Raw genomic sequence first — 25,458 nt, forward strand, 5'->3', positions numbered from 1 at the left:
CCATTCTCCATAAGACTCATGCTCCAGATCCCTTACCAGCTTTGTTGCACTCTGAACATGCTCCAAGGCCTCAATGTCTTTCTTGTAGTGAGGGGCCCAAAACTGAACACAGTACTCAAGGTGCAGCCTTCCCAGTGCTAAGTATAGAGGGATAATCACTTCCTTGCTCCTGGTGGCAATACTAATTCTGATACAAGCCAGGATGCCATTGACCTTCTTGGCCACCTGGGCACACTGCTGGCTCATGTTCAACCAGGTGTCAACCATATTTCCTGGTCCATTTCCTCTACACAGTCTTCCAGCCACTCTGGCCCAATCCTGTAGCATTACCTGGGGTTGTGGCCAAAGTTCAGGACCTGACGCTTGGTGTTATTGAGCCTCATCCCATTGGCTTTACAGGTACTGACAGTGAGATGCGTAGTACAGTGGAGATAAAAATTGCTTCCATGTATAATGATAATAATATTTCTCTTGAAGTAAGGTAATGAGTTCATATTTCCATAGGAAAAATCAGAGTCTGAAACAAAAAGCTGGGAGATTCCATGCAAGAAACCAACTCTTGTGATTACAATTTTTGTTACATTTTTTTTAATTTGTCTGAAGTCTTCGTATAGCCAAAGCCTTTTGTTTTTCCCCATGTGGCAAGATTATTGTGACTGTTATTTCAATTTTCAGTCTTACTCTTTATTGTACAGAAATAAGAAATGATGAGACGTTAAGTATTTGAGTGTGCTTTTTAAAATACTTAGGATACATGCAAGCTTTTTGAAGGATTGGGGGGGTTCAGATAAGGAATTAAGAAATCTCTTGTTCTGTTCAATTCCCCTTCAGTGCTAAACAACTGAAAAAGCTCAGATACTATTGTATTTTCTGGTTCCTTCATTTATATGTCATATAGGACATTTTTTCATAGGAAGTAATTTCCAACAATTCTTGTAGCTACTAAACAGCTTCCAAATTTGGGGCTGAACTCCACTGTGTCTGTATTATACCCATTTATCAAGCCATGACCTCTTCTTGTTACCCAGGTGAAGTTATATAAAACTTAAGTATGTTATCATGAGACTTAAAGGTCTTATATTTTCCTTTCAAGACCTGATTTCAGGCTTCTGTTATTTTTATCTTGTAGTGACTAAAATCATATCTATTGCTTCATATGTTATAATAGCACATAAAATCATAAAATCTGAATCTCAGAGTCCCTCATTTCAGACCTTGTGCCCTAAGAAACAAGTTCTGGAAGTCAAATAAAGGAGGAAATTAACTTATTTTGTCTGGAAATGCATGTCAAATCCAGTCACCTCTCCTATTGAAACCCAAACAAAACTTTTAATGCATCTCTACATAATAAAAATGTCATCTTTTAATAATCCAAAGCCCATCTTGTCTTGTGATCTATTTGGCTGTGTTTTTAGCATAATATTTTCTAATTTAAATCCATAAATCCTCAAATTTACCTGTATAGATGAGGGAATAACAAGTCCTGTTCTTGGCCAGGAGGCAAAGCAGTTCAGTAGAATGACTTTTCTGTAGTCACAGGAGATATTTGGTCTAAAGAAGGACCAAAGATAAATTTCTCTATTCCCTAACTAGTCTCCCCACAAAAAAAAAATAAAAAATAAAAAAATCACTCTCCCTCACTGCAAATGTGGCAAAAATTATCTCATCACCCTGCTCAGGATGTCACATGCTACCACATTCATATGAATATATTATAAAGAAATAGGAGGACAGATCATGATTCCCTAGTTTTGGCTGTCCTTAACATTCTGGTACGCTAATGCTCTTCCAAGTCTTTTAGTTTAGGCACGACAAATAGAGGGAAAATAATACTTTCTAAGCTTTTTTAATTATTGCATATAAATATATATTGCTGTAACCATTATTTTCAGGTGTTGTGGGACAGAGTGGCTTTCAGAAACCAGTATAACATCTGTGGAACGTCATAGTCATGGCATAAAAGATCATAAGATTTCATATGCATCAGAGGAATTGAAGTGCACTACACAGACGAAGATTTGTAGTAGAAAGAACTAAAGAAGACGAGAGATAGAATATAAGGAAGGAGATGGAGCAAAGAGTTAGAACAGCGTTTTGTTTAGGTGATCATTTTTTCTCTCCTGGAGACTCTCTCTAGACTGTCAGAATGCTAAGATCACTAATGTGGCTTGTTGCAAGTCAAGTGTCAATAGTTTATACACAGAGAATGCTCTGAAAGTAATCTGAAGGTTTCTTTTGTTTACAGTCATTGCGGAGATCAGCACAATTTTGGAAGTAACATTTCAGTGTGATAACTTTTTTCTTCCTTTCCCTTTTTTCCCCTTCCCCCCCCCCCCCCCCAGTGGATGCAGTTAAGGTAACTGATGCTTGTGGGGAACAGCTCTTATCCCTGCCTCAGTCACAAATGTTCCATGCAGCCTCATAAAACAAGTTAATCAGAGGTAGTAATCAGTTTGGCACTTTATTTGAATGCATGCATTTAAGAGTTATGTCCAAAGAAAGAGATCTAAGTATTTGCAGTAACAATTGAAACTGTTGAATGCAAGAAATGGTGAATAATAAATTAAAAACTTAGTTCTTAGATACTTGACATTTCAGACTTGGTGTCTGAAATTAATAAGTACTTTTGACCTTACTCTGTGCAAGTCTCTTATCCCTGTATGTGAAGCAGAAGAAAAACATCATGCCCCACAGGAAAGTTCTGAAGATACGCTAACTAATGTTCATGTTGTCTTAAAGTCATGAGAGCATAGAAAATCTTAAGAGCATATGTAAAAGACACTGGGTAATAAAGACACCACTGAAATAGCAACTAAATAAATGAGAACTGCCTATTCCTTTCACAGGATGGAAGAAGTGCTGTGCAGTGGAAAATTAAAAATTATAATACATATATGAAAAGATGCAACTAAGGTGTTTTTTCCCAACTTTAAGATTTTTACTTTTCAACTTTGTACTGTTCTTATATTATAACCTCATTCTTTGTTCCACAGTAAAATTGCCTTTAGTTTCATTTGTATTATGAAGTGCATAATTATGTCATACAGTAAAAGAATTTTACAGTCATTCATACTGGACCATAGGTATTAATCACAGGAAGAAAAGACCTTATTGAATTATACAGATCATATCAAATAAGCCAAAGCAAAACCTTTCCGCAACAGTACTGTTCACTCTATGTACAGCACACTGCATAGATTATTATACTGTTGGGTATATGTAATTTCCAAGGAACTATTTTTCAATCTCCTTCTTACAAAACTAGGATTCATTTTTCCTGTTTTGTTTAATAAGATACTAAGTCTTATGTGCTGTGGTTTTAGCTGGAAGAATAAAATGTGTGACTGATGTGATTTAATTTGTGGTGTGCGTGAGAGCATCAAAAACTTAACCTGAATTATCAAGCCAACCCTGGGTTGTACACAATCATATGTGCTGCTTGTTTGGAATGCTATGTATCTTGTCCTGTAGTAGGTCAAAATATTCTAAGGCTGCTTCTTACTACACTACAAGTCATTACCTTGTACAAAACTCAGGAATTTGTTAGAACTTTCAGCAACCAGGTCTTCAAACATGAACATTTAAGAAAGGAGTGTTGTATTTTTAGTAGAGGAAGGGAATTGATAATATACATATGCAAAGGTGCACGCTCTCTGCATCTGGCCTGCTTAGGTCACGGATCTTCATAGTAACCTCAAATATCAAAGCAGACCAGGCTTTGCTCCTACATCACCTTTCACATATCTAGTGCTTGCACCCCAGGGCTCAGATCTGACAACTCACCACTCCGAATTCCACTTAGCCCTCAGTGCCCCAATGCTCCCAATCTCGCATCCCTGAGTTTCTTGACCTGGAGTTGCCAACTACCAAATTCATTCTGTCGTGGGTCCCTGCCCAGTACAGAGTTGTAGGCTCTCTCCCACATCTAGATAAAGAGGTGCAGAGGTGTGGTACAGCCTACACCCAGATGTTAATTCTGTCTCTCTCCCTTGTCAACTCACTTGAATCAAGCAAGTCATTAAAATACAATCTATGGCATTCAGGCTACAGTTTAAAACCAGTTTGGAAACTGTTGAGAGTACCTAGCGTAGCTGAGCAACAACTAAGCAGAATTTTACTTCATGAGCAAACAGGCATCTTTTTCATTTTATGCCTGGTCAGGACTGGAAGTTGAAATGCTAACTTGATGAGGTGATTGTCATTCTACCACCTTCACCTCCCAGGTGCTGCAAAGCTCAGATTGGTGTCATGCTTTGGCCTTTCTCACTGCCTCTCCATGATCTCAGGTTTATAGTTACCATCATCAGGGTATTAAAGCTCTGCAGGAATCATTCTATATCTGTCTGCACCTGGCAAATCTTGCATTCTTCTCTTCAAATAAATCCTTCAACTGAAATGTTGGTTTATACATTCCAAGCGCTCAGTGTTAACCTCACAGCCTTAAAAATATCTTGACTCATGAAATAAACAAAGGGGAAATCAAAAAATGAGAGGGAAGAAACCAGACAACAATTCAACACACTAAAATGAATCTTAGTTAATCTGAAAGAAAAGGTGGAAATATAAAAATCCTTTTCCCTTCCCTTAGCTGTCAAACACTACATTTATTCCAGTATATTACTAGTGTGCATACAAAGAGATACTCTTTTTCCTTATGAATTCAGACTCCTTCAAAATAAGATTTAGCATATATTATTAATTCTATGTGATATTATTTCCATTTTACAACCATCTTTGTTTTAGAAATTTTTGTTTTTGAGCGAAAATATAACAGAGAGAGAAAGAGCCTCTAGTCATGTTTAAAAAACAACAAAAAAAGGTTTTCTAGGCTTTTATTTTTGTTATTTTCCAGTTGAGTTTTAAAATTGATTAATGTTGTAATCTTTTTACTTGAGAATCTGCAAAGGTTTACTAATTGCTGCCTTTAAAAGAAGAAAGAATGTAGTCATCCGTGAAGAGAAACTTTGTAGGAAACTGTATCCTGTAGATGGTGCAGACATCCCTAGAAAGAATCAGAGCAACTTGAGTGTTGTGAAAGAAATCCTGCACGTAGACTATGGTAGACTATACTACAGTGCAAAAGATTGCCATCTCCATGTGTAAGTGTGAGAATAATCATCAGTGGTTTTATTTATTTACTGAGAGAACCACACGGAGCTGTCTTATGGGAGAATCAGGTTGGGTATTAGGAAGATTTTAGGAAGATCCCTGGAGGGATGGCTGGGCACTGGAACAAGCTCCCCAGGGCAGTGGTCATGGCACAAAGCTGCTGGAGTTCAAGGAGTGTTTCAACAATGCTCTCAGACATGTGGTTTAGTTTTAGGTAGTTCTTGTAGTCCTGTGTGGAGACAGGAGTTGGACTGAATTATTCCTGTGGGTCTCTTCCAATCTGGAATATTCTATGATTCTGTGATTCTTTTTGAAAGCTTTGGAAACGTCTGTGTCAGTGAAACGCTCACTCAGTCATTAGTGGAGGGCTTTCTTGGTCACAGACTTCATTAGAAACTTTCATAGAAAGCCTGAAGTGCTGTGGGTTTAAATGCTACTCTCCCTGTAATAGTAAATGCTTTGTGCTGCATCAAACATTGATCACACAATTCCATATCCATTTTTTTCCTTAGCCCTCAACACCTCATCCCCATAGTGGGCAATTGAATAAAAATTTTAAATGTTGGTGGCCACGTAGTCTGTATGCGTAGTAAGGAGAGGAATTCAGTTTTAGTCAGGGCCATCAGCACTGCGTCTCTTATTAATACCATTTAAAAAAGGATCTTCATTTAGGGGACTATCATACTCACGTGCCCAAATACCAGCAGCAAATAGAAGTAGACAATTTAAAGTTGCATTTTAAGTGTCCAAGCAGCTCACAAGACTAAGATGTAATAAATACATGTGGGCCAGGAGTGGTCTATCCATTTTTCCTTTTCCTCACTGGGGGAGTGTCAACCACAGTTTCTTGGCACTCGCTCAGACCTCCTGCTTTGGTATAATCAGGAGCTGGAAGTGTACCATGACTAAGTCTCTTTTATATCAAATTCAAACATTCTTGTCAACACCAGGACTCAATTTGCATTTTCAGTGCCAAGGGTCGACAGAATAACTCTACCCTCTCTGTGTTAAGTCAGTCCCATGGATGAAGGGAAACACCTATTTAGCTTAATTTAGGTTACCAAGGGACAATTTTGAGACTCACTGCATAAATTGGAGTGAAAAATTACAGAATGTGGGGAAAAATGTCTTTTTTTGTTTGTTTTTGGAAGAAAGACCTGTTGTGTCAGCAGTAGTCTGAAAAAGCCGTTTTTACCTTTAAATGTGAGTTACCTTATTCTCAGATTTTACTAAATGGGGCTTCTATAGTAAGGCCTTACACACATCTCTACTACCTCTCAGGTGTGAGTGTTGTAGCTATTGTAGCATGGCTGTTTCAAAGGTATTGTGGCTGAAGGAGAAGACAGGAGGTCAGATTGCAAGAATGGTCATGGAGATATTTCTTCAGAAACATTAAGACAAACTACAAGCATTTACAAACCTTTAATAAATCAAGTTGTCAGAGAGATAGGAACATTTATTTGTTGTGATGTCTCCCAGTCTTAATTCTGTCTTCAGTTTCACACTTAGCAAAGTTTGCTTCCTTCCACACCACTTGTTTTGCCCTCTTATGCGTTGCATGCTTTCTTGGCTTTCTCCTCATCTTTGCTATCTTTGTTCTTGACTTCTTTTATGTAGCAACACTGGAGGAATTTGATAACATCCTATGCATTTGTAACTCTCTTATTTTCCTAGACAAGCTTCCTTCTTTCTTACCCACTGTTGTACTATTTGCTGTTGTTTGTTGGGTGAACTTTCTCTCCTCCATTTATTCATTTCCCTCTGTCCCAAATTTTAACAGTTTCTTTAAAGGGTAAACAGACACTTTCTAGAAGGAATTTTCAAACATTAGACCTTTCCCCCTGATCTGTATTGAGAGAGCATAAAATCTCCATGAATTCTCTGTCAACATTACATTTAATGAATGGTCTATTTTCACCAATCTTTCCCAAGTTTGTAGTTCCTCAAGGATTAGTTTTCCAGTTCTTATTTGCTGTCCTTCAACACTAAATTTAAAGAAATAAAGCTTCCTTCTTCTGGTGGGTGTTGCTGTTGTGTGGCATCAGGGTATTACTGTACTTAATGGAGACTAAGGAGGTAGAATGTTAACCATGTAATATTAAACTAAGCCTGAAGGGCTTCACTATCACTACATGAGAGTGCACGATTACTCTGGAATCTACTTAGCATGCCTATACAGGTTAGGTGGGTGGGTTAAAGAAGCAATTGGATTTTCTCAGTGAGAAAGTGTTGCTGTACCAAATAAGCCTGTGAGAAGCAAGTAAAAGAACTGGGGGTGTTTAGTCTGGGGAAGAGGAGGCTGAGGAGAGACCTTATTGCTTTCTTCAAACACCTGAAAGGTGATTGCAGTGAGAGTGAGGTTGGTCTCTTCTCACTGGTGACAGGACAAGGGAAAATGGCCTCAAGTTGCACTGTGGAAGGTTTAGGTTGGATATCAGGAAAAACTTCTTTACAGAAAGGGTTGTTAAGCACTGGAATAGGCTCCCAAGAGAAGTGGTTGGGTCATCATCTCTGAATGTGTTTAAAATCCATTTGGATGTATTACTCAGGGACAAGATTTAGCGGAGGGTTGGTAGAGTTAGGGTAGTTTGGTTTGATTGTGGTTGGACTTGTTGATCTTTAAGATCTTTTCCAACCTGAGCAATTCTATGGTTCTAAGCCTACTTTGAGCCCTATAAACTGTCTGGTCAGGCATTTGCTTCATATGCTGCAGATTCTCCTAACTGCTGACCTTTACTGGCTAATTGAATAGCAATGGGAAGTCCAAGGCTAAATTCACATCATCTCTTTATTGTGAGATTGTCTGAATCATTAGGGTATGGTAGAGCTCAGGCAACCATGCCTCCTGATAGGTAATAAATACTGTTCACTTCAACTGTGAGAACAATTGAGCAACTACCCTTCTACTCAATCTGGCAAAATAATACAAATCAGAGCTTTTAACAGCTCATTCTCTTCTATTTTGTGTTTTTTTTCTTCCATCTTCCCAGGAAGGTAATGAATTTCCTTTTCAAATGGTCTTTTTTGTTATTGCAGATGTTTGTTTGTTTGGGTTTTTTTGTGTTTGTTTTTTTTTGTTTTGTTTTGGTTTTTTTTGTTTGTTTTGGTTTGGTTTGTTGTTTTTTTTTTTTGCAAGAGGGGACATGAATAGCAAGGAGAGTTGGGTATGAAATTAAGTGGAATTTTGGCTACATTCTGCAAATTTTCTTTCATAGGAATAAACAGAAGTAATGCTGTGTACTTTTTGACGTAGTTTCCTCTTCTTTCTCAAGTTTAACATTGGAAATTGATGCTGACTGCAGATGTGTTATAAGAAGACTGTACATGGCAAGCATAATGTCTGCTCTGTTGTGTTTTAGTCAACTCTTAGTACGTTCATTTATGCTAATAAGCTGGCTCTACTACTTGCTTCTCAACACCTCTGCTTGAAGGCTATCATTATCTAATAACAATGAATTTTTTAATGAATTTTTTAAAAAAGAAGAGTGACAAGAGAGGGAAAAAAAGAAAAATACCAACACTGAGTGACCTGAAAATGATCAAAAGACCTTCATCTTTGATGTTTCTGGAATCATCTGATTGGGCTATCTCTACCTGCAGCAGGGATATTGGCTATGGCACTTGCATTGTGATGCAGCCCCATATTCTCTCTCTGATACTGACAAGCATCAGTAGGCTGCTTGTATCAATGTTGCAGTATTAATTTGATACTCATACTGCATAGTCTCAGAGTGAATTGATCCTGGAAGTGTGAGATTTAGTGTCTTTTCCAACACACAACTTAATCTTGATTGTTCTAACTCTAGGTATTCTTATGGTTCATTTAATGTCCAAGATTATGAAAGTAGATCCTTGCTCCCTATACACTATAAAGTTTTTTCCTATTAGAAACAGCACTGCAGTATAACGTTTGTGGACCCCAGGTATAGAACTCTCTCTGTAAGTTACTACAGAGCAGATGACACAGTGATTTGGCCTTCAGTAGTGCAGCCTTGGCAATGTTTTTTTGTTTTGTTTTTAATAAGAGCCCTGTCAGATCAAGACCAGTTCATATTTAGTCTTAAATGCAGAATTTGGGCTTCTAGAGGGTCGGTTACCGTTAGTTTAGTTGTTTTAAGTGCTAGGGCTGAAGTATCTCAGGAAATTTTTTCAGGCTTAAATGAGATGTTTAAACTACTGATCCCCAAGAAAGCTGTGCACATGTGGAGAGTTAGTGGCTCAACATGTATTTGTTGGACTTGTGTCAAGTATAGACCTCAGTAAAATTGCTAACTCAAAACCTTCCTCAGATTTGTCAACCTTGCTGATGCAGCAATTGTAGCTTGCTGGCTTTGTGCCAGTTTGTAAACTAAACATCTTTTGCTGGATGATGTAAAGTCACAGATTCCTTAGTGCATGTCCTTAATCTTACCCTTCCATACGTACTGTCTTCCTGGGTGATTTTACTGCCTTCTCAATGTCTTCTCTAATGTCTGTGCTGCAATTTTGCATTCTAACTCTTCAAATTCAGCATCTTCCCCTGTACAGACTTTTCCTCTGTTCCACCCTCTTCACACTGCCCCCTCCTTCCAGCTCCCAGCCCCATAATTTCATTAAATAGAAATAAGGGAAATTCTTGTCTTTCCTCCAAAACCATTCTCCATGACTTTTCATTCATTACTGTTGATGACTGCCATCTTCCCAGTCACTCAGATTGACAGCTACAAAATTATTTTTCACTCCTCACTTTCTAATATCAGGTTCCCTAAAGTTTTGTCTTATTTGCCTTTATAATCTTCTAAACCTGCATCTTTCTTTTTCTTTTGTCACTCATCATTTTGCTCTCCTGGAATACTGCAGCTTATTTTTCTTTGCATTTCCTAGAAGCCTTCCCACTGAATCTGACCCAATAACCATCAGCTAAAATAATGTCTTCTCCCTCAGCTAAGTCAGTGTTGTTTGTTTTATTGTTTGTTTGTGGTTCCTTTTTATTATTATTATTATTTTTCCCCAAGTTCCATCTCATTTTCTCCCATTCTTTCTACATCCAGGTCAAAAGTATTGACAGAGTTATTGTTTCTGTAACACCTTTCTATCTCAGATTCTATTATGATTGATTGCCCTTCCCACTATTTCTTTCTTTCTTTCTTTCTTCCCTTTTTGGATGTGATATTTGGGTCATGCTTTTTCCAGTGTGCTTGTTACCTATTTTATTTAAATCTTCGCTGGCATGCCATATTTACTCTTTTTGTACATTTTCTCCTAGGATACTTCTTACTATTTCTTACTGCAACATTCCATGCTTCTCTTCATAAAATGTCACTGTGGAATTAGATGACCGTTATTTACGATTGGTGCTTGATATGGTTTTAGCTATATTTATCTCTGTCTTGTTGGTTTTTTTTCAGTTTAAATTTTATTTACTTTCTCTGAAGAGAATCTTGTAGAGGAGAACCATTAATATTTTTTCAGTAAATGAGCATTTGTCCCTGATGTAGTTAGTTTCCAGTCATATTCATTACAAAAGCCCCTAAATCATCAGTGGGGTGACAAGAGTAATCAATATTTCTCATCTTTCTATGGAAGCACAGCATTCCAATACATTTTCACAACCTGCATTGTAAAAAGTCCTCCAGATTTTTAAGTGTATCCTTTGTTGAAAATGCAAGCTTGGCAATTACTTTTCTGAAGGTCTTGAGTGAATAATTTCTGAAATATTCAGTAGATTATTCTATAAGTTGTTCCTCTTGTGTGTACAAAGTTTCTGTGGGAGAATGTCATGCAGAGAATGTGGGCTTAGTATTCATCTCATTCAAATTTCATCTTCAGTAGCCATTTCCTGAAAGAAGTGCAAATGCTCTTTTCTTGAGAAAACAAAACATGCAGTATCAGATATGTATATTTTATATTTGCATGATTCAGGGAAAATAGCCAATATTAGATGTTCTCCACTCATGAACTACTGCTACTCAAGAACTTGATCATTATACTGACTTTGTTTAACAAAACCATTGCAATTCAAGAAATTAAATTGTATACTCAGTAGTAGAAGTTATTCCTACAGTTGTTGCAAATATAACCGTGAATGACAACTACAGGCAAATGAATTTGCTCAAATGAATTTAGGACTCATTCAATCTTTTTGCTTAAATTAAAAAACTGTTAGTAGTAATCAGACTACTACTTTGGAACAGTCTTGTTAAACAGAACTTCTGTCTTTATAGATGTTTTCACTAAGAGATCTGCTCTTCAAGCAGTTGTAACTCCAATATAAAGATGAAGCATTCTGGTCTGCCTTCTGAGCATACAGCTACATGATGTGACATACACACATACACATGTATTTATTTAAACATCAATCTCTTCTGTAATCAATGAATTTTGGCTGCAGTTCAGAAATCTTTCAACATTGACATTTGAAATGGCTTTAGGAATAAGTATTTCCTGCTTAGGTTTTAGTCCCTTTCATGGATACATAGCACAAAGGTAAGGGTTAAACTTAACATTTTAGTTGCAGTAGTCAGAGCTAAGAAAATCAAACTCTTTGAGTTACTGTCTGCTTTGCATTTCTATTGTCTTTAGAAATTTAACTCCTGTTTTGGGGTCTGCAGAAGTGCTAGGTGAAGAACATGAAGCTAGTATTTTTCAGAAGTGATTTCTGAATATTCATCCATAACATATGTTTGTGTTAGCTGAGACTGCTGAACTTTTATGTATGGTCCTAACCGTACTTGGAAGCATGAATGCCTGTATATTTTTGTCTGCAGAAACAACAAGGAAACACCAGGAAAAAACCTGTCTGTAGTAGAGAAGTTTTGTAAAGACCCTGCATGTGTTCTCCTTTTCAAATACATCACTTCTACAGTATTTCATCTTCTGTCCCCAGAAGATAAAAAATTTAATACAAAGTAAAATGCATATGTTGTTTCTGTAAAGGCAGCTTTTTACAGAGGAAAAAACTTATCCATAATGACAGGGCATTCAATCAGTTGTGAAACAGTGGCTATAATGAAGAAACTTAACATATATGTGTTGTATTTTCTCATCAAATTATTGAGCATTAGACTTCATGGTTCCACAAAGAAAATTAGAAACTATATAAAAACGGCAGAATTGATTTTTTTGTCTTGTAAAAACATTTGCTTACAGAATGAACTCCTTGAAAACTAAATGTTTATGTTGCCACAGTTTAAACAAAAACATCTTTAAGGCAGCTTGGCTTCAAAGATCAATCCTGTGTGTGGGAAAACTCTAGCAATGGGACCAGCTTTGCTGGGCAGTTCTGATTTATACGTGATTTGTAAGGCAGATTTGCCAAGTTTATGTTCCCTGTACAGTGCCAAGGTCCAAAGCCTATTTTGGTGCCAGTCAGCCCAGCTTTGCTGTTTACAGACTTAATGAAAATGAGCCAGTGATGTGCCTCACAGAGTTCCTGGAATATGCACTCTGTACTTCAATTATTAGTGTAAAGTATACCAATGAGAAGTTTGCCAGACTGGTATATCTAAGACTTCTCTCTGACTGTGATGAATGTTACTTCATATGCACATTATATATTAGTTCTGACTTGGGTGTGCCTATTTATGAACATAGGTTTATTTAAAGTAATTGGGTCTGGAGAGATGCAGGATGTGTTTGCAGGAAAGATCATGCTATTCATTAGAATACACATCCATCTGTATGCCAAGAAAAGAAAAATATCATATAACTGCACAAGAATATATTATTTGCACCAACAAATAAAGTCCAAATCTAAAGCAATTCCCTATCCATAGTCATTGTGCCATATGTACTGCTGTCTTTCTGATCTAGATCCATAAAATTTGCAGTTAATTCGCAGTCAGTTCCTCTTAAGGACAAGCCACTATTGTCCTGGCTTGAAGGATGAGTGGAATTCAAATATACATCAAGTGCAGAACTGAGACACATGCATCATGACTGTGCTGCTGTGGGACTGCTGTCATATTCTTCTAGGAAAAAAGACGTGATAACATTACATGTGTATAATATTAAGAATTTGGTTTGGCAAGGCAGACATGCATCAAGCATGAAGCTGTTAATCTGATTTTTGTGGGTTGATGATCGACACATTCTCAAGAGATTTTCTACATAGAAGCTAGTTGGGATTCTTTTGATTAAATAGTTCTTTGCTGGAACACTTATTTCTTTAAACTGAAACTTAACAGAAAAAAAGGATAATTTTTCATAAAAATTTTCTAGAAGTTGTCCTGGTTCCATTATGGAACTTCTGGTGATAGAATGAGAGCACATTGTGTCCTACACTACTGAGTGATCTAGGACCTCAAATATTGGAGGTCAGGTTGAGAAGCTTAGGGAAGAAACTTGTCATTGTCAAGCTTGTATTTTTTTCTGAGTTTCAAAGGAAATATATATATATTTCAAGGCATCCCATATTCTTTGTTGCACAACGTAAAATGATGATTCTGTGCATGTACATGTGCATATGTATGCTGTATAAGTGTATGTATTGGAATTCCTGTTTTCCAGTCATTGTTGTCACACAGTTAATGTATGGTTCTGGTATAATATTAACTCTATAAGGTTATTATAAGGCTTATTATTATATTATCTATAAGGCTATTTTCTATGGATACATCAGCAGAGGCTGTTGAATATGCTGGCACTCAAAGTCTGTGAAAATGTTGTTTCCAGTTTGTATAGCGACTGTTTCTTCCAGTCAAAGCTATTTTTTTTCACAAATACCTAGACAGAGTGTTGTTTAAAGTCAGAAAACATCCAGATGTCAGCTGAGGTCCCTAATTTCAATTGGGGTAAAATGGTCTAGTCCTCATTTCAGATTTGCAAGCTAAAGTCCATTTAAATTCACAAGTATTTGACCCACCATCAGGAAAGTACCACACAATTTAATTCCAGATCCCCTGAACCAGTGTGGATATTCTGTTCAAAGTGAGGAAATCTCTATTTGGCATGAATCTGCATCTAGAAAAGCCACATTTTCATTTTTCAGTGAAGAAAAACTTGCCCAGTTACCTTTCCGGGAGAATTATAATTCTGAGGTATTCAGTTACTATTCCTTCAATTCCTTTGAGAATTAGTAGCAATCACTGTGCAGATGTTAGAATGTAACTTTCCAACATGCCATTATGAAATATCATGTACCTTTTACAAGGGCACATCTTAGCATTGACTGTCTTGGGAACAGTACATTTAGTCAAGGGAGAAGAAAGAAACTTTCTACCTGACAGAATAGTTTCCCAGCTTTCTTGCCAACATTTAAATCTCATTAGGCAAATCTCCCAAATGTCTGGCAACGTTGCTTACTGAACTCCATATCTGGTTTTGCTGTTGTTTTTAATGTCATATCTGAATAAAAAAGACTGAACGTAGCTCAGCTGACTTATTCAACCTAGGTAACTTCTTAAAAGCAGGTGCTGTAAAAATGCTGTTGATTCAGTCATAGTGTGACTTGCCAAATCCTGGAACTAAATAGGTCAGATCATCACCTCTTGAAGACAGTGTTATGAACTCAAATAGTGCATGCATGGGTTGCTGGTTGGACTGGATGAACTTAGTTGTCCTTCCAACCTTAATAATTCTTCTCTATTAATTTTCTCTTTGTTCCACAAAAACTATGCTAATAGCAGTATTCTTTGATTCAGTAGCACAACAATTAGGAGTTCAGTTGAATGTCTAAGATGTCTTCTTTCAGTGATAGTCATATCCCACAGACTTCTCACAACTGGAGAAATGAAGCAGTACTGTTTTGTTTTTTTGGGGTTTTTTTTGGTAAAGCATAAGATCAGCCATCTGAAAAAGAGGACTAACTCTTTTGACATTATTACTAATCTTTCAGGGTGACCTTAGGGAAACTTGTACCATTTACAGAGTTCTTCAGTTTTCCTGCTTGTAAATAAGAGATAATTACGTTTTCTTTTCTTTGGTCAATCTTTACATATTTTCCAATTAAAAATACTATGTGGCTGATATCTAGGGAGCAATGACCTCAGCTGAAATCTTTCTGCTAATTTCACTTTGCATTTAATCAGGCCATTTAAAAGTATAAAATTATCATTCCTCGTGTTTTTTGTTTTGTTTTTTTTTGTTTTTTGTTTTTGCTTTTCTTTTTGTAATTCCTTTCACTCTGAAGTGCATCAGGTTACAAATGCTGTTTACTCCTTTGGGGTTTACAGAACTTTGGATGATTTTTCCACACGGTTTTCTGTTGTTTAAAATTCTTTGAAGGTTCTTGCTGTTATAACTAACTTCACATTAGCCAGAATCTTCAGTATGACCCTGGAGAAAACTTGCAAATCTGAAACTTAATGAGGGCCTTTGAGGTCAAGAGTCTATTTAGCAGACGAGGCTCGCGTGTGATTTTGAATTTTATAGTAGTTTCTCACAGTTCCATTTTTAATGTCTCTGAAAAATGATTTCAGTATTAGTGAAAGAAGGAGAAGGGGCTTAACAACATAACAGAAAGCCTGAAGAAAGTAAATAGTCTTTGATTCAAAACGTGGCACTGCAGCTTTAAATAACATATCAAATTGTTGAAACCAAGCCAGACTTCAATCATATTTGCAGGTTTGGGTTTAAATAAACAGTATTGCAGTAGCAAATGGAACATTCTCAGTTCACTGTTTACATTTCAGAAAAGCCAGCTCTGGGGGCCAATCCTGTAGCAGGGGATAGTTTCAGATTCATTTTGTTCCTTACTTGCTTTAGATTTGGGCATAGAGGTAAACTACTATGTGTATTCAGGTAAAAATTACGACCCAAAATTCAATATGTGCTGCTTGTCATGGTCTATGACACAACTAGAGCATCTTTCCAAAGAAGAACTGCTTAAATATGGTAATAATTTGCATGAAAATATATGAGAGGCTCTGGGAATGCTTTAGTATGTATCCCATTTTTCAATTTTCCATTTTCTCCTTGAAATCTTTGCTGCTTCTTTATAAATGAGTCATGTGCTAGGCATGATAAAAACCTAGTCCTCTGTTAGAGTTTGAAGTCTTGGGAAGGTTTGCTTAGATCTGTGCCATAGCACTGAAACGTGCTTACACTCGCAATTAAAAAACACAGTTAAAAATGTTGCTATTCAGGTATATAGTAGTGAATTAAAGCTTAATAGCATGCTGATAGAAGCTGAGCCAAGCCCTCAGCAAAAGAAGCATCCCTTCACCACTCTGCAGAAATACTTGTGATTCTATCAACTCTTTGCCAGAGGTCACTTTTTCCTGGTTGGTAGGATGGATTTAAACATTCCCTTAGCAAGCAACCTATCATTCATAATCATGACCATATTTGGTGGTCTGTTGAACTTTTTCTAGACCAAGGTTGAGATCTATAGTCATATACATCCTGAACAATGTACAGGGAGCAAGCTTACTCGGCAGGCATGTTTCCAGCACACATTTCATCTGCACCACAGTCATAAATAATCTCTCTTTTTTTCAGCATAGCTAAGCAAGATTTGAAATATCCCCTTTCATTATGTTTTCAGAAAGCTACTTCTTTTGCTAAATATACTTTTTGGTTTTTTTTTGTTTATGGCAGCCAGTAGTGCAGTCCTAGATATACCTTACTATGAAGGTGATAATGACAAGCAAGAAAGCATAATTTAGACTGCAGCTTTTTAGAATACATGTCCATTAAATTATATTCAATTTTGAACTATACTTGAACTAGTTATTCTTATTCTTGATAATTTTCATATAAAGCCAAATGAGTGATAACTGAAATGATCTGTTTATGCCCTCATGAATGTGAGCAATCCATCATATTTCTAAGCAGACATTTCCTGACATCCTACATTTTAAAGGAATTGTCTCTTTCAACAAGATTTGTAGCAGGCAGTTCAAGTAAGTCAAACAGACACTCATATCTTAAACAACATCCTTCCCCTGACCTTGACAAATGCAATTTACCTAGTCAGACTCTGTCAAAATACTTCTTTAGCGACCGTTTCCTAGCCTGTTGCTTTGATCAGGATACCCCCTCCTTTCTGCATTCAATTGGCTCTTCATCTCCTCTACTAAATGAAAGTTAGTTCACTTCCAAAACTCTTCATAGCCGCCTTCTACCTATCTATCTCTCAATCACTATCAAGACATCAGCTTTCACCTCTGATTGACCTGTGATATTTACTTTTACTGCTGCTTATTGCATTTTCAAGAAAACACCTTTTTACTCTTGCTTTCAAGCAATCCCTTATATCAATGGCTCTTAAACAAATACTCAGAAGAGAATTAGTAAATTTTTTATTCCCCCCAAAATATATGAAAAGGCTTTAATACTGATATACTAATGTTTTTTTGTGCATGTCCATAGTATGTCCCCATCCATAAAAATAATATGAGGTCTGCTCTGAGCAATGCCTCCTACTTTATTATGTTGGCCCAAGACATCAGAGGCAGATTTTGGTGATAGGGCAGTAGAGGCTGAACCTTCCCACCACTATTCCATTACATTTTGTTGTTATGTGACAGATGGCAGCAGAGGGGGATTCTGACAGAATGGTAGCTGATGTGGGAGAGTGGATGAAAGAAAGGTTTATGATTGAATTCCTCTATGTGGAAAAAAAATTACACCTATTCATATTCATGGATGTTTCCTGAACATTTATGAGGACCAAGCAGTGGATGTGAGCACAGTAAGGTGGTAGGTGGTGCATTTCAGCAGTGGAAACATCAACAGTGATTCCTCTTCTGCTACTGATGTTTATGTGCATGGCATGCAGGCTCGTGTTCATTGCTGGCAAAAATGCACTGCTGATGGTGGGCGTCTGCTGAAAAACAGTTTTTTTTTTGTAGATGAGTGAGCGTTTGCTCTATCAAGTAGTGTTATTGTGTTCTTTGCATTTGTTGAAGGTTCCATGGAACTAAATAGAAGGCATAACTTTCAGAGCAACCTATATAAATAAAACAAAGTAATAAAAACATTTTCTGTCCTAATGTAAAAGTCATTAAATCTTTTCATGAATGCAACCAGGAGAATAGAAACCCTATTTTGCAGAGGAGGGTTGAAAAAACAATCAATAAGCCTCTACAAAAGCCAGTTGAGAAGTGACTGTCTGGCTCCATTGACATCCATGGGAATTTTGCCATTTTCATGAGTGAAGTTAGAATTTCACAAAAATTGTTAATGAAGCCTCATAAATGGGGGTCATAAATTGAGACATAACATCCAGTTCTATAAATGCTATGAATCTGCACCCACATTATTTTAATGATGTTTCAGAGGTAGGTTAAAGTAAGAGATCTTTCAAATTTGCTTCTCAGTGGCCTGCTATAGACTTTCCAAGGAGAACTTAACTCCTCACAAACTGTAGTAAACAAATAAGAGTATCAAAATACTTTGCTTTAAAATTAGATTCTTCAGTTGTAGAATTTCAAGAGGTATGTGAGATAAATCAAACTCTGCCACCTATCTTAAACAAAAGAGAATTACAGGCCCTGAGCTACTTTAATTTTGTGGGTTTTGTTCAGACAACTAAACTGAAAATCTGCAAAACTATTTAGCTTCTCAAATCTGTCTTTGTGACATAACGACGCACTTGAAAATGGCCAGACCAGAGGCTGTTTCTGTGAGATGACCTGGCTATACGTGGGATAAACTAGAAAAAAGATATTTGGGTTGAGGAGGTCTATTTAAAACTTGAATATAAAAGAATTTATGATTTTATTCAAAATGGCAGAGAAATAATACAGGCTTCATTATGTATGGACACTATGGGATATTAGGCCAATTTGTCTGGGTTCTTTAGTTAAGTTTTGCCTGGGGACATCTTATTTCTGGAAACAAATGAAGGTAATAGTAGAAAATATGGAAGGAAAGACAGTAATCCTTGCTAAAGCAACAATCCTGTCAATAATTTCTCTCTTAGCTGAAGTATTTTGAGCTGCGCTTCATTTGTTCCAGTTTTGCACATAAAGGAGAAAGAAATCCAAGCTGGGATGGCAGGGGGGAGATGACTGCAGTGAAAATAAAAATAGAATCTTTTGCAACTTCGTATGCTGACTTTTATTTTAGCAGGATGCCAGAAACAGAGGCTTGTGAAGACATTCCAGAAGAATGGTCTTTTAATTTTCCTACTGTTATATTGCTCACTTATGAATCTTTTTGTCAGACTAAGTTCAAAAAGCTAAGAAAATATATTTATAATCTTTCCCACAACTATCTTCCCCTTTTCCTTCTTTCAAGCATGTTCTTTCTTTCCCCATATTGGAATAATATTGGTGTAATAATAGGAAGGCACAGTAAACGCTTCACTAATGAGCTAAAGGCAGATTTCATCCAGCAGTAAGGAGTGTCTGTGGTGGAAAAGACAGTAATAGTAACTTTAAAATAGTAGTAATGCTATATACATTCAAGTTTGTTGTTTTTTCTTTATTTTAGAGCAGATTCTAACTGTATCATGAGGCAAAAGAAAGTTATTTCAGTAGGATCCTATCACTTGTTCAGGCTCTCATTGTATTATCTCCAGCAGAGCTTCTGAATGTTCCACAGCTCCAGTCAGTGGGCTCTCCAGAGGCAGAGCAATGTGTGCATAGCAAGTAACACACAAGGACAAGGTATTGCTCTTTCAAACTTTGACAGTAAAATCTGCCAGTGTGCAGCTGACAGATTGCCTTGCACAACAGTGCAGGTCTGCTCTACAGGACAAGTTTACTGAGCCAATGCAGAAGGATCAGAGAGGATTTCACGTGCCATGGAGCCTCCACTGGGCTCAGCACACATTAGGGACATTTCACCTGCTCTGCATAACTGGATTTGTATGATGGCAGGAACCCCAAAAGACTGACTGCAGGGAGCTGCTGTCACAAATATGGAGTTCAGTAAATACACTCACATTTTCCATTTATTTGTGATGAAGGGCACAGAATTCCACTAAGATCTTCTTCTGCACTTATTTTTACTGCACTTGCTAATTTTTGAGTTCTACAAACACACAGTGAGGCATTAGGTTTGTGAACTGGTGGTCTGTTGACAGCACAAGCCATTGCGAACAACAGAAAACCCCTTTGGAATTTCCCTTCCATGGTTTATGTGGCTATTCCAACAACCAATAATTTAATTTTAAATATTACAACTGCTTTTGACAACTGCTCTACCTCAATTGAAATCACATCACAGAGTGTTAGGATTATTCCAGACAAAAAAAAAAAAACCTACAGAAGGAAAAATGCAAATAAGTCTTATAAGAGATGAGACATTAATGAATTGTCACTCTTGTTCTGAAAGTTACGTTTGTATTTTATGTCACTTTACTCAGTAAAGTTTCAATAAAGTCAAATTTAAGTAACTAATACAAAAATTATAAAGCTTTTGATTGAAGCATAGCAGCTTTCCACATTAGTAAAGAGGCTCCTACGCATTTCAAGATGAGCAGCAGTAAATATTAGCATTTCTCAAATAAAGAGGATTGTTTTGGGGTTTTTTGTTTTGTTTTTTGTTTTTTTACAGTCAGATAGAATAGAGCCGTGGGTTTAAGCTGATGTGACTGTGTATATTGAATGGAAGTTTGCATAACTAAATATAAAATGCTTATTTGTCAAATAAATAAAATACTCATTTATATCTAGCATATATACTGTTCACGTTGTTCTAGATTCAGCAAACACCAACATATTTTTTAATCAACATAGAAAAAGAAAAAAGGAAGATACCTAAATGCTTCTATACTAAACTTTGAAATGGATCTACAGCCACTGATATGAACTCTACTGTAAGGATAGAGATCCAGAGATCCAGAGACCCAGCACATTGTTGGTTTAATCTCTTTTAGTCAGTGAACTCCTTTGAACTTTAAATTCCTAATGACCTTACAAATATTTAAACACATTGACAGCATTTGCCTACATCCTCTCTTATGTGTCAGTATAATAAAGAGGAGAATAAAAAATAACCCTTTTCCCCTCAAATAACTGGTATTTAAAAAAGCTGACATTGTTTTCCCCCAACACCACAGATTTTTTTTCCTGTTTTGTTTTAAGGTAGAAAAAAAAATCACTGTTTTTTTGCTTTGCTTTCATAAGAACTGCTGGAATCAGTTAGTTCATCTCTGAAGCCAGAGAGGCTTTGCATTTTAGGTATTTATCAGCTTAGGACATATTTTTTCCAGCTAGCTTGCCAGCAATTTTTACTCAAGTTCATCAGTGAAATAGGTCAAAAGGCAGTGAATAATTTCACAGATCCAGACCAGTTTCTGTCCTTGCCTCACAAGCAGTATATAGAAAGGAAAGTTTAAGCACTTTTGGCTGAAGTAAAAACGTCTTTGCTAAAAAGGGGATTTTTTTTATTTTTCAAGTGTTCTAGGGGTCAGATTGAACCTGAAACACAGCCTGCTTCACCTTGTAGCTCACACTGGCTTTGGCTTCAAATTTGTACCAGGAGCTCTGGTATTTTCTAGGCATTATGATATTTGTCAGCTTTCAGGTCACTCTTTTCCAGGGAGTCCTTTGCAAGCAAAACCCTACCTCAAAGGTAAAAACTGAAAATGAAGGCAATTTCTTTAGAAGTTATCAGTCAATAAAGTTCTGGATAAAGGCTTTTTATGCAAAACTTCTTTTCTTTAGCCTGTTTTCCTTTATGAAGTCTGTGTTGCACCTGCTGTAAACACTTTTATATACCTTCCTAAGTCTTGGGCCATTTAACTGACTGCTAACGTGCCAAGGGGAAAAATAAGGAAGAAATATTAATTTTTGTGAGATGTCTACTTCAGGACAGTGAAATCTTGGAGAAGCAACTAAATATTTGAAGATTTAACAAGATCAAATCTGACTGTTCTGCACATTTTCAGTACATTTAGCAAGCTATTGCTCTGACAAGGGAAAATAAAACAAAGCTATGCTATAAATATAAACGCACTTTAGTCTTTTGGAGCTGCAACATGGAGAAACTAGGGCATTGCTAATATTACCATGTCTTTGGATGATGATCTGGGAACACCTATGTGCAGGTACTTGGTAGTTATGTGGTCATTGGCAACACAAAGACACTACTATATGGTGGAAGGGGAAGAGAAAAAATTCATGATCTGAGAGATTTGTATTGGATTTAAGGAAAACATTCACATCATGATGATGGTCAAGAAGTTGAAGGGGTCGTACAGAGAGTTTGTACAGTCTGCATCCATGGAGGTTTTCAAGACTTTCATTTGCCACTGACAACCCAACTGGCAAAACTGAGTAACCCAGTCTGACCTCAAGGCTGACTGTTCTTTAAGGAGTTGACCAATAGAGCTTCTGAAGTCCTTTCCAACCCAATTCAGCTTATGTTCCTACGAAGGCTGACAAGGATTTGAGTTAAGGCTTACATGGCCTTGTTTATCTTTTGGAAGGGGACATGCAAAATGCTGCAAATACAAAATGTGTTAAATTCTATTCTTACGCCACAGGAATGGATAGTAGTACACTACCTGATGGGCGTACTGGTAATATCAGTATACAAGTCTATTGCAACATGGAATACAGTTAAAAACAGAGAAAATAGTGTCTCCTGGTGCCATTTCCTTTAAATCTGTCCAGATGTTTCCTTCTTTCACCTCTCTTTACCTCACTGCCACTTCTTCCCTTCCTGCTACTGTCCTTTCCGTTACTCCATCCCCAAAGCAGATCCCTTTCAAGACAAGAATTTCACTTTGAAATTCTATTTACTTTTCTCTTATTTCAAATAATTGCAGCATTGTCTTTACTGCCATCAGTGTTCTCCCTTAGGGGAATTTTTCTAGCCTTATCTCCCATACTACCTTCTTTCAAATAGCTTCAGGCTTAATGCAAAAAAACCTGTTCATCAGCTTATGTTTCCATCTACAATTATTTCTAGACAGAGTGTTTATAAAGTCTTATGCCTTACCTTGTAGATTATAAAGTTGTGGGTTAGGATTTTATAAAATATTCTTAATGTCACTTCTGCTTTTCCTGCAACTGCCCTCGATTCTCTGCAGTTCTAAGTGTGAAGATAATCACCTTGACCTATTCAATGTGTTTATTGCTGAAACTTCTAACTATATTTTTTGACCCTTTATACCTCATTGACCTGATTTTCTCCATCCTATTCTTGCAGGGGCTGTGTGGTAGATGCTTTAGCAACATGCAAGGACAAGGGTTTCTGCCCAATGATTCACACCAGAATAAAATAAGAAAAAACTATGAATGAAAGTGTCATTGAGATTTATTCACTGAGCAAACTAGCAATGCTTTGTCTTGCACCATCACCTATTTTTAGTTCCCACATTTTCCTACATCAAATTTCTGTCAGATCTCTGTGAAATACTGTCTGCTTTCTTCTGCTGTAAACTGGACAAACTAGATTTCAAAGCGAAGTTCAGTAACCCTGAGTAATTTTTTTATTTGTTTTCATGGGTCAAGCTTGCCAGTGAACTTGAAGAAATGATATAAACAGCCCCTGTCAAGCATCAAATTCCTTGATCCTCCATTTTGTCTTTGAGGCTCAGCACAAGCTGAGAGCTTCAGATGACATACCAATGTGATGTCAGGACAATTTCACCTCAGCTACAGAAATCTGATGGCTTTCAGATGGTACTGAAGAACCAAATTCCAAAACAATCTTTCAAAAACTATCAAAATACTATTTCAAAAACTAAGCCTTTGCTTAAAATTCAGTCTCTATGTGTACTGAAAACACTGATGGACTTCTAATACACTAGAGCTATTCTCAAGGTTTTAGGATGAAATCTTCACCAACTTTCATGTCTAGAATTTTTGGTGTGTATGCCTTGGTTCAGGTGGTTTCCACTAACTGAGTGAATAAAACACCTATATGTTTTTCAGTTCTTCATAGCCATAGATCAATGTCCACCTTGCAGATGAGCAGGACCTCAGAGAGCCAGGGTGACTATTCCTGTAGCAAACTACAGCCCTGACTGTGTGATTAAGATATCTTTTGTGCCTTTTCCAACATTTATTGGCTACTTGCACTAGCAAAGTGTTTTAAAGCAACATCTAGGATGGTCATCTTTCTTGCTTTTGCTTGCAACACAGATCATATCTTTCCACACCACAGTGTCTAAATTCAAAATATCTTTATGATTCCTCATATTTGTCAGTCTAGCAATATAAATGCACTGAAACTAAATACCTGGAAAAATAAATAAATAACAAGGAGACAATTGGCCCCCTCTACCTGTATTTGACCTTACTAGCTTCCCATTTATATCTTCCTTATGGTAAACACTTAAAACTGAACCAGCACTGGTGAGAAAGCATATTAGAAATACTATTTGACACCTGCATCATGATAAGTTTATCTATGAGTATACAGTAGAAATAGGAAAGGAGAAAAAGAAATCATATGCATTTCCTGTAGAAGAAATCCCCTATTTAACATGTTTGAATGAATAGCTTTCACTTGGGATAAAGAAACTCCAATATTAGGATTTTCTTGAATGATATTTACACTGAACATTGAAGTTAGATGAAGCTGGAGGTAAGAAAAATGGGGTGTGATGCTTACTACAAAATTGACTACTTCATCACTGCAGAAAAATACCTGGGGGTCCTTACTCTTTAGCTCTGACACACCTTGCCCAGAGAATTTGTGGAGTCTTATTCCTTGGAGATCATCAAAAGCCATCCAGATATGGGCCTGAGCAACCTTCTCTGGGTCCCTACTTGAGCAGGGGCTTGGATCAGATGGCCTTTGAGGGTCTCTTGGAACCTCAACCATTTTGTGATTCTGTAATTAGTATCAACAACTGTACTAAATTAAAGTACATGAATACTTTATTCAGAAAATGTTTTGGCTAAGGCATGATTTAAAGCTCAGGTATTGAATAGGCATATTGCATCTTTAATATATCTACTGTATGAAGAGCGATCAAAACACAAATTGTACCTTCGGTGACAGAAAAGCAATCTTTTTTGTCTTATCTCCTTCACTTACTCTACATTCTGCCATCAAAAACAGATGCATTGTGTATCTGTCACTGGAAGATGACTAAAAATAAAATTCTAATTGATTTATAGAAGGAAAAAGGGCATTGTTCTTGATTAATTCTCTGAAATCTGTTCAATTCTTTCTGACCATGCATGTCCCTAAATCTACCTGCTGTATTGACAGCCAAATGTTTTCTGATCTGTGCCAAATAATGTCAAATAAATTATAACTCCTTTGATGCACTATTTACCAAAACTGAAGCCAGATGTTTCACAGGTGATCTGACAGAATGCCATTACTTCCCAATTACCATAAATAAAAGGCATAGCTGTCACAGAGACTGTGCAATGATATATCATTCCAGCATTCCTGAATATTTAACCCTTCTTGAGCAGTCACAGACTGAATATCTGAATGCTATCCCTGGCTTTAGTGATTAAAATAAAGGATTTTAACATTATTACTTCTCACTTTTTTCATTATTCATAT

The sequence above is a fragment of the Cyrtonyx montezumae genome, unplaced genomic scaffold, assembly GCF_038088225.1.
Source record: "Cyrtonyx montezumae isolate F1298 unplaced genomic scaffold, pur_monq_1.0 scaffold_0, whole genome shotgun sequence".
Classification (NCBI taxonomy): domain Eukaryota; kingdom Metazoa; phylum Chordata; class Aves; order Galliformes; family Odontophoridae; genus Cyrtonyx; species Cyrtonyx montezumae.